Here is a 10,296-nt window from a genome sequence, read left to right on the forward strand (position 1 = left end):
AAAACTCCAGGAAAAAAGTAGGAAAAAGAAATGTACAAGTGAATACAGAAAAAGTAAATCTGAGAGACTAATAAATGAGAAGGTATTAAATATCTTAGTTGTTAGAGTAAGCACAATGGTAACGAGATATCACTTTACATCCATCAGGTGGGCAAAACTTTAAGGAGAAATAATATTTTCCTGTCAAATAAGTGTGAGAAAGGGGTACTCACATATTGCTGGCAGAAATAGGAAACAGTTTTAATATATTTCTCCAGATTGTTTTCCCAAGCCAAAAATACACATACCCATTAGTGCAGCCATTAATCTTCTGAGACACTCCCCATAGAAATAAAAACTACAGAAAAATGAAGATATAAGAATATTTGTATCAGTGAATATATAGTGGGCCCAAGCTAGAAACAGAATGACAATGACACAAAATATATAAACATTTTTAATGTTTTATGAGTGTAAGAAAAGTGTGGAAGAATACCAAGTGCTGTTAACATGGATTATCTGGGATTGAGGTAGGTGTGGGGAAGGAGGATTCAGGGGGAGGATAGGGGTTCATAGAAACAAGTTAATAAGAAAAAAGCAAGAAAATGTGACTAGCCCTGCCTAGCATGAATGATAGCCCATTTTGCACAATTATATATGTACACACGTACACATACATACATATATACATACATGTATGAATATATGCGTATATGCATCTACCTGTGTATATGCAGAAACAGATTGGGGAAAATGAGTTATACAAATATCTATAGACGTATAGAGATGTTCATGACATATTGCTAAGTGGAAAAAAAAAAGAAAATTACAAAGTAAAATGTATAATATGATTCTCTTTGGCAAAAGAAAAACCATCCTCTATATTGTTGCTTTGATATGTTTGCATGAGCAAAGAGGAAGGCATGGTCCTCTAACAGGACCCCTTCTATCCTGTTAGAAGGGGTCACAAGTGTAGAGTTGAGGGGAGGGTGATGATTAGGCTTTTTCTTTGAAAAATTTTTTAATGTTTATTTATTTTTTAGCGAGAAAGAGAAAGAGAGCCACAGTGTGAGTGGGGGAGGGGCAGAAAGTGAGGGAGACGCAGAATCTGAAGCAGGCTCCAGTCTCTGAGCTGTCAGCACAGAGCCTGACATGGGGCTCAATCTCATGAAGGATGAGATCATGACCTGAGTGAGGTCAGACGCTTAACTGACTAAGCCACCCAGGTGCCCCAGGTTTTTTCTTTACACAGTTTTTAGTATTATTTTACCTGCTAAAACAAACCTGTTTTGCTTTATAATTTGAAAAACTTGAAATTGTCCATTTTCCTGACTGGGAACATCAGTTGGTCCCTCCTATTAATTAATATTAGACATTGACTAGTGTTTGTCAGTGGTCAATTTTTTGCATATCAGCCATTAGATATACACTTATACATAAAAGTCCTATGAAGGTACAGTTGTGTATATATGGGTAGAGTAATTTTTTAATTTAGTAATTGTTTTGTAGGAAGATTAAAAACAATAGATTACCACTTATTTACTTGCATCACTTATAAATCCTAAATCACAGTTTGCTTTGGTTGATTCAAACATGAAGGGAAAAAGGATGGAGGTTAATTGCAGAAAATTCGTTTGCATCTTGACATATAATTATATATTAATATCTATACCAGAGCTGTCTAATAGAATTTTCTGCATTGAGGGGCACCTGGGTGACTCGGTTAAGACTCTGACTTTGGCTTGGGTTATGATTTCACGGTTCATGAGTTCGAGTCCTGCATCGGGCTTTGTGCTGACAGCTCAGAACCTGGAGCCCACTTTGGATTCTGTGCCTCCATTTCTCTCTGTCCCTCCCATGCTCTCTCTCTCACACAAATAAATAAACATTAAAAAAATTAAAAATATAATTTTCTGCAATGAAAGAAATGTTCTATAATCTGTATTGTCTAATATTGTAACCACTAGCCACATGTGGTTATTGAGCACGTGAAATGTGACTAGTGAGTGAATCTGAAGAATTGAATTTCAAATTTCACTTAATTTTAATTTAGTAAATGGCCACATGTGTACAATGCAGATCTGGAACCACTTTCCTCACTAAAACCAAACAAACATATCCCAAAGCTGTTGACTGGAATAGCAAATTTGCTTCTTTTGTCTAATAACTAATGTGTAGGATAGTGTTCTCTGTGTATAATGCTATAACAGCTTTTTAAAAACATTGTTACGATGATATTTACATTTTAATAAACTATTTCAAACACAGAAATATGACAAAATGATAAACACTCATAAACCCACCATTGTATTTAACAAATGCTAACATTTCATTAAATTTTGCTTCAGATTTTTTAAATAAAATATTACATATCTAATTGAAGCCCTTTCCCTCCATCCTACACAACATTCCACACCATATATATATACATATACATATATATACATATATACATATACATATCTATATATATACAGATATATAGGTATCTGAAAATCTATATATAGACATGTGTCCTTCCTGTCCATTGGTCTCAGATATTTACCTCATACTTTCAAAGGTGGACAAGAAACAAGTGCCTTTATCACTGTATAACATTCTGTCTAGGCTATATGTTTATCTGTTTATGTGTCTCTACATGTTTGCCATAAACAATCCAAGAAAGATTAGAGAGATTTCAGAGCCATAGACAGAAGTTTAAGCAACTTGGATGAGAGTTACCTACCTCAGAAAGTGAGAGTAGATGATGTAAAATAAGAATCATACAATTCTACAGCAAAAAAAAAAAAAAAAAAAAGATTCAATTTTAAAATGGTCAAAGGACCTACACAGATATTTCTGCAAAGAAGACATACAAATGGCCAATAGGTATATGAAAAGCTACTCGACATCACTAATTACCAGAGAGAGGGGGATCAAAACCATAATGAGCTATCATTTCACACCTGTTATGTTGTCTATTATCAAAAAGACAAGAGATAACAGGTGCTGGCAAGGTTGTGGAAAATAGGAAATCTTCATACCTGTTGATAGAAATGTAAATTGGTACAGCTGTTATGGAAAATAGTATGGCTGTTCCTCAAAGAACTAATAACTGAACTACCATATGATCCATCAATCCCACTCCTTGTTGTGTATCTGAAGGAACTGAAATCAGTGTCTTAAAGAGATATCTGCACTTCCATGTTTATTGCAGCATTATTCACAATAGCTAAGATATGGAAACAAACTAAGTGCTCATCAACAGGTGAATGAATAAATAAAATGTGTATGCATATATATATATATATATATATATATATATGCATGTGTGTGTGAATGTGTATGTGTGTGTGTATAAAATGGAATATTATTCAGCCAGAAAAAGTGATATCCTGCCATCTGTGACAACGTGGATGAACCTGGAAGGCATTATGTGAAGTGAAATAAACCGGACAGAAAAAGACAACAAATACTGTATGGCATTGCTTATAAGTGGAATATTAAAAAAATTAAAAGCCAATTTCATAGAGAAACAGAGCAGAATGGTAGTTGTCTGATACTGGAGTAAGGAGGAAATGGGGTTATGTAGGCCAAAGGGTATAAATTTTTTCAGTTATAAGAAGAACAATTTCTGAGAATCTAATGCACAGCCCAGTGACTATAGTTAATAATAGATTTTGTATACTTAAAAGTTACTGGGAACAGAGCTTAATCATTCTCACCACACAAAAGAACTATGTTAACTATGTGAGGTGACGGATGTGTTAATTATCTTGATTTTGGTAATAATTTGGCAATGTATATGTATATCAAATCATCATGTTGTGTGCTTTAAATATATACAATTACATTTTTCAATTACTCCTCAATAAAATTATTTAAAAAAGAATTATTAAGGAAGAATTAAGTTTGGTGGATTTTTATGAGAAAGGACATTTGCCAATAGGTAGGGGGGTCCAAGGGAAAGAGTCCATTTTCCTAGTCAACAATTGAGGGTCATCATAATGAGGTTTCTCTATATTTTTCATAAAGGGACTTGCCTAGAGAAGTGGTTCTCAAATTTGTTTGCTCATTAGAATCATCTGGGAGCTTCAAAAACCATTGATTCCCAGTCCACTTCCAGAGATTGTGACTTGATTAGTCAGAATTTTTAAATGATCTCTAGGTGATTGCAATATGCAGTCATGATTGAAAGCAATAGCCCCAGACCAATTTTTCAAACTTGGTAGCCACTAGAATCACCTACTCAGCTTTAAAACTGCCTGGACTCACCCCTAGGCATTAGTTGTTTTAAAACTGATTTAAATGGTATGGAAGCCACCAAGAAAAACAGAGGAAAGTCAAATAAATACAACCAGAAATGAAAGAGGAAACATTCCAACTGATACCACAGAAATACAAAGGATCATAAGAGACTACTATGAACTTTACTATTATATGCCAACAAATTTGACAACCTAGAAGAAGTGGATAAATTCCTAGAAACATAAGACCTACCAAGTCTGACTTATAATGAAATATAAAATCTGAACAGAAAAAAAAAAATACTAGTAAGGAGATTGAATTAGTCGTTAAAAACCTCCGAACAAGCAAAAGTCCATCACCAGATGGCTTCACTAGTGAATTCTACCAAACATTCAAAAAAATTAGTATCAATCCTTGTCAAACTCTTAAAAAAAAAAAAATAGGAAGGGACTCTTCCAAACTCATTTTATGAGGCCAGCATTACTCTGATACCAAAACCAGACAAGGATGCCACAAGAAAAGAAAATATCCCCGATAAACCTAGATGCAAAAATTGTCAACAAAATATTGCAAACCAAATTCAAGAATACATTGAAAGGATCATACACCATTATCAAGTGGGATTTATTTCAGGGATGCAAAAATGTTTCAACATCCACAAATCAGTCAATGTGATATACCACATTAACAAAATGAAAGATAAAAATAATGATTATCTCAATAGATGCAGAAAAAACATTTGACAAAATTCAATATCCACTTATGGTAAAAACTGTCAACAAAATGGGCATAGAGGAAATGTGCCTTGACATAATAAAGACCATATGTGACAAGCCCACAGCTAACATCACACTCAACAGTTAAAAGCTGAAAGCCTTTCCTCAAAGATTTAGCACACAACAAGGATGTCCACTCTTGCCGTCTCTATTCAACATTGAAAGTATTTGGAAGTCCTAGCTAGAGCAGCTGGTAAAGAAAAATAAATAAGAGGCATCCAAATTGGAAATAAAGAAGTAAAACTGTCACTATTTGCAGATGACATGGTATTATTTAGAGAAAATCCTAAAGATTCTTAGAACTAATAAATTCAGTAAAGTTGCAGGACACAAAATTAATACATGAAAGTCTGTTGTGTTTCTATAATAACAAACTATCAGAAAGAGAAATTTAAAAAATTCCATTTACAATGCACCAAAAAGAAGAAAATACCCAGAAATAAATATAACCAGGGAGGTGAAAAACCTATATATTTAAAACTATGAGACATTAATGACAGAAATTAAAAAGACACCAATAAATGGAAAGATATTCCATGCTCATGGATTAGAAGAATCAATATTGTTAAAATGTCCATACTACCCAAAGCAATCTACAGATTCAATTAAATCCTTATCAGATTTCCAATGGCATTTTATACAGAACTAGAACAAATAATTCTAAAATATGTATGGAACCACAAAAGACCTCCCATATCAAATCAATCTTGAGAAAGAGCAAAGTTGGAGGTATCACCCTCCCTGATTTCAAATTATATTACAAAGCTATAGAAATTAAAATACTATGGTACTGGCATAAAAATAGACACATAGATCAATGGAACCAAATAGAGATTACAGAAATGAACCCATACATATACAGTCAATTAATTTATGACAAAGGAGCCAAGAATATACAATGAGGAAAGGACAGTCTCTTTAATAAATCATGTTGGGAAAACAGGATAGCCAGCCACATGTTAAAAAATGAAACTTGACCACTATCTTACATCACACACAGAAATGAACTCAAAATGTATTAAAGACTTGAGCATAAGACCTGAACCATAAAATTCCTAAAAGAAAACATAGGCAGTAAGCAACTAGGTATTAGTCTTGGAGATGATTTTTTGAATCTGAAACCAAAGTAAAAGCAACGAAAGCAAAAATGAGTAAGTAGGACACTAAAATACTTCTGCACAGCAAAGAAGACCATCAACAAAATGAAAAGGCAACCTACTGAATGGAAGAAAATATTTACAAATCATATATCTGATAAGGGGCTAATACCTAAAATATATAAAGAACTCATACAGCTCAATAGCCAAACAAATAATCCAATTAAAAATGGGCAGAAGTTCTAAATAGACATTTTCCCAAAGAAGACATACAGGTGGCCAACAGATACATGAAAGAGGCTCAACATCATTAATCATAAGAGAAATGCAAATCAAAACCACAATGAGATACCGTCTCATTGCTGTTAGAATGGCTATTACCAAAACCACAAGAAATAACAAGTGTTGGCAAGGATGTGGAACCCTTGTGCATTGTTGTGGGAACGTAACTGATGCAACAACATTGGAAAACATGGAATTTCCTCAAAAACTTAAAAATAGAACTGCCGTAAGATCCAGAAATTCCACTACTGGGTTATTTGAAGAAAATGAAAATACTAACTGAGAAGATTTATGCACCCTTATGTTTGTTGCAGCATTATTTACAATATCTAAGTTATGACAGAAGCTTCCATCATAAATGGATACAGAAATTGTACACAACCATACACAAGAATGAAATCCTGCCATGTGACAAGATGGATGGACCTCAAGGGCATTGTGCTATGTGAAATAAGTCTGACAGAGAAAGACAAACGCTGTATGATTTCTCTTATATTTAGAATCTAAAACAAAAACAAAAATAACAATAGAAGGAGCTCATAGATATAGAGAAGAGATTGGTGGTGCCAGAGGTGGGGGTGGGGGGATGGGGGAAATGCGTGAAGAGATCGGAAAGTCAAAAAGGTAAAAAGGAAAAAAATGCAGTTCATGTAAAACAGACACAGAAATTTTTAATCATTTTCAAAATATTGACTATATATATGTTTATATATATATATGCTAAAAACACTTTGTTTTGATTCATTAAAAAACAATAAATGATAAAGAAGCAATTTGGGATTGGGATATTTTAAAGCTCCCAACCAATTCTAATGTGAGGTTAAATTTGTGAATCTCTGGCCTAAGGGCCTATGTTTAGAGGAAAGAATTAGCTCAAGAACCTCAAATGAATTTAGAGCTTTATTTCTGACTTTAATGTGCTGGATTCTGTCTATAGTGGCTATATAATTGAGGAATAGGTGCACAAACACAAAATAGAACAATCTCTAGGACACCTTTTGCTTCTAGTCAGTGCCAGTATATCCAATCCAAAACACTTAGATACACAATTCCATCCATTTGTCACTAGGGACTCTCTCTTGCATAAGAATTTTAGGATCCGGCCTTTTGAAGCACAGAAGTCATTTTGGATTATGAGAAAGAAAAGGATTTCAGGTTGTTTGATGGATGCAGGAACGATTATAGTGTAAGGGAATGAGGGGGCAGAGGACCAAAGGCAACTGCCATTTTTCCAGCCACTGCATTGCGTTCCAGGAGTGGTTGATACTCGATGCGAAGGCCAGTATAAATCATATTATTTAAGGAAAGGGTGTATTTGTCATTTGCCCTCAACATTTACTTCATCTGAATGAAATGGTTGTTCCTAGAAAAGATAGCTCACTGCTGAGTTGAGTGAGTGAATAGGTTGCAACATCAGTAAGAAATAGAATGTGGCTTTCCCAGCACGCTGAGATGAGGGAGCTGAACAGCTCTGACCCAGGAGTTGATGCTTTCTAGGGGAGGAAGGGGAAGCAATAAGAGGGCTGATTAATAAGAAAATGAAAAATCCCAACAATAAATGCTGTAGATACATATTGTGGGTACTGTACCTCTGAGCAGTTTCCTTTCATTTTTTGAACCAAAGGAGAAGGAACTGAGAGATTAATCTTTGATTGACTTGAGGGGGGAACAGGGGAAGATCTTTTAAGATCTAATATGTTCTTTGGTTGACAATTACACTTTTTATGGGAAGAAGGTAGTTCTAACATAAAGTGTAAAACATTCTTATATATTACCTGAAAAGTTAAAAACAACATTTTATGCAAATACTATTTTCTCTAAGCATTTTTCATACAGATGAATCTATGTGCTTTTTTTAATACAAATCATATCCCCTGTACAAAGTAATTTACCAGAAGAATATTCTTGATATACTAAAGCTGTGTACAAGACAGTCTGCACAATCTATCACAGGAAAAACTCAGCTGATCACCCTTGTGGTACCTTTAAGGCATATAATTTCGAAGGATTTAACTTGAGGTGACCAGCAGAAAATACCCAAGTCTGGTTTCAGAAAACCACAGGGAAGATTCTGATTCTAAAGACTCCAAAATTTGCCTTTAGCCAGGCCTCATGTGAAATAGAGATATAATACGGCTAACTGCCATTTTGCACTTTGTTCCCTCACCCCCTTATATTTAGTCCAGACACTCTTCTTTCCTATTACTTCTTTTTTAGAGAGCTGTCATATAGCTTATGGAAAAGACCCTCAGCAGACAGTAATTCAACTTGATGGAGGCTTACAAGGAGTTATTGGCATAAATTATCTCTGCACAATTACCCACCAGTTCATGTCACAAGTGTGTTCCATTGCTCTCTCTCTCTCTCTCTCTTTTTACAAACTACTTAGCATAATTATGTTATTTTAATGACTAGTCTAGCAAAAGTAATTATGAAATTACCCAACAGTCTATCAATTGGCATTGAAAAGTTCTTTTTCAGTCCTAGAACTCTCAATTTTGGTGACACTTCTCAGAATTACAAATACTTCTGCTAAAGTTTTCTATGCTATTTCTGACCACCTCAAAGCAAAGGAACCAACCAGATGACATAGTCTTCGTCAGATACTAGTTTTCACCTGTCCATTCATAGACCTGTCTAAGTTGCTGTGGTGGAATGTTCTGAGAACCCAACAGAAAAACCAAAAGCTGGGTTAACTCTGCTGGAGGTGACTTCAGAGTCTTCTTCTCCAGTAGACAAGTGCTGCAGTTTCACGGAGTCTTTCTTGGCAATGATTGCAAACTGGGTGCCACAAAATACGAACATTTCTCAATCAACAGGACTAAGGCCTGGAAGCTGTGTGGTGACTTGTCCAGGATCTCACAGTTAATTAGCAGGTGGAATGGGACTCTGTTCTTTCCACTGCTCCTCCCATCTTGGGACAACCAAGAAGACACTATATTTGATGGAGGACTCTTATAGGAATACTGTCACTTAGTGCCCTTAACAAGTCACAGGGGTACAGCATTCAACAATTTTCTCAAGGCCTCTGTCTTCCTCTGACCTAGATGATGCCCTGAGTTCTGACCTCATTTCGAGGTCTTCCTGATTTCCTTTGAACTGCCCATAATAAGAAAGGCTTGATGTTAGTGTTCTTGACCCCACTCTAGAATTAGCTCAAGATTTGTGGACCACTAGGCAGGAAGAGCCAGAGTTTCTCCCATGTTCCAAATGCCTCACCTCCTAGCTACTCATTAAAAGTTTCTACCATCCCAGGTAGAGCATTTACTGAGAACCTACACAGGTACACCCCAATGTACCTGAAGTTTCTATGAGAACATTCAAGCCAATGAATGAAAATTTGGGGGCTGGCTGGCTGCTTATTTGCCCTTGTTTTGTGAATGGCTGCACTTCTGCCTTCCTTTGTAATAACTTTTTGTATAATAAAATTGGTGCACAACTTTGGAGGAACAAGAAGTAAAACACAACCTCTAGAGCCTTGTCAGTCATGTCATTTGGAATTGTTGGCAGTATTTTCTTACTATTCTTAATGGGGTGAGCCATTAAACTCATGTCCTGAGAGAGGCACTAACTGGGCCAGAAGCCACAAGAAGCCAGAAGTAATCAGAGTAATAATTATATTATTATAACAAATAATACTAGCATTTTTCCAACATTGTGTTGCCAGAAAAGATTCTAAGAGCTTAAATATCCATACATCTGAGGCAGGTGGCAACTTCCCCCAGTGAGGAAGGGGATATAGAGAGGTTAAGTTCTTGCTCAAGCTCAAACGGCAAAACAACCTGACCTTAGTATATGTTCTTAATTAATTAAAATCTTTTTATTATTTTTCTTTTTCCTTAATGGGAAGAAGCACAGAGCAGCTGGGCTCAAGCTGCTCCACTTCTTCACAGTCCCTGGTGCATCTTTGGTTCATTAACAGGCCTGCAGGAGCT

This window comes from Panthera leo, chromosome E2, assembly GCF_018350215.1.
Source record: "Panthera leo isolate Ple1 chromosome E2, P.leo_Ple1_pat1.1, whole genome shotgun sequence".
In the NCBI taxonomy this organism is placed as follows: Eukaryota; Metazoa; Chordata; class Mammalia; order Carnivora; family Felidae; genus Panthera; species Panthera leo.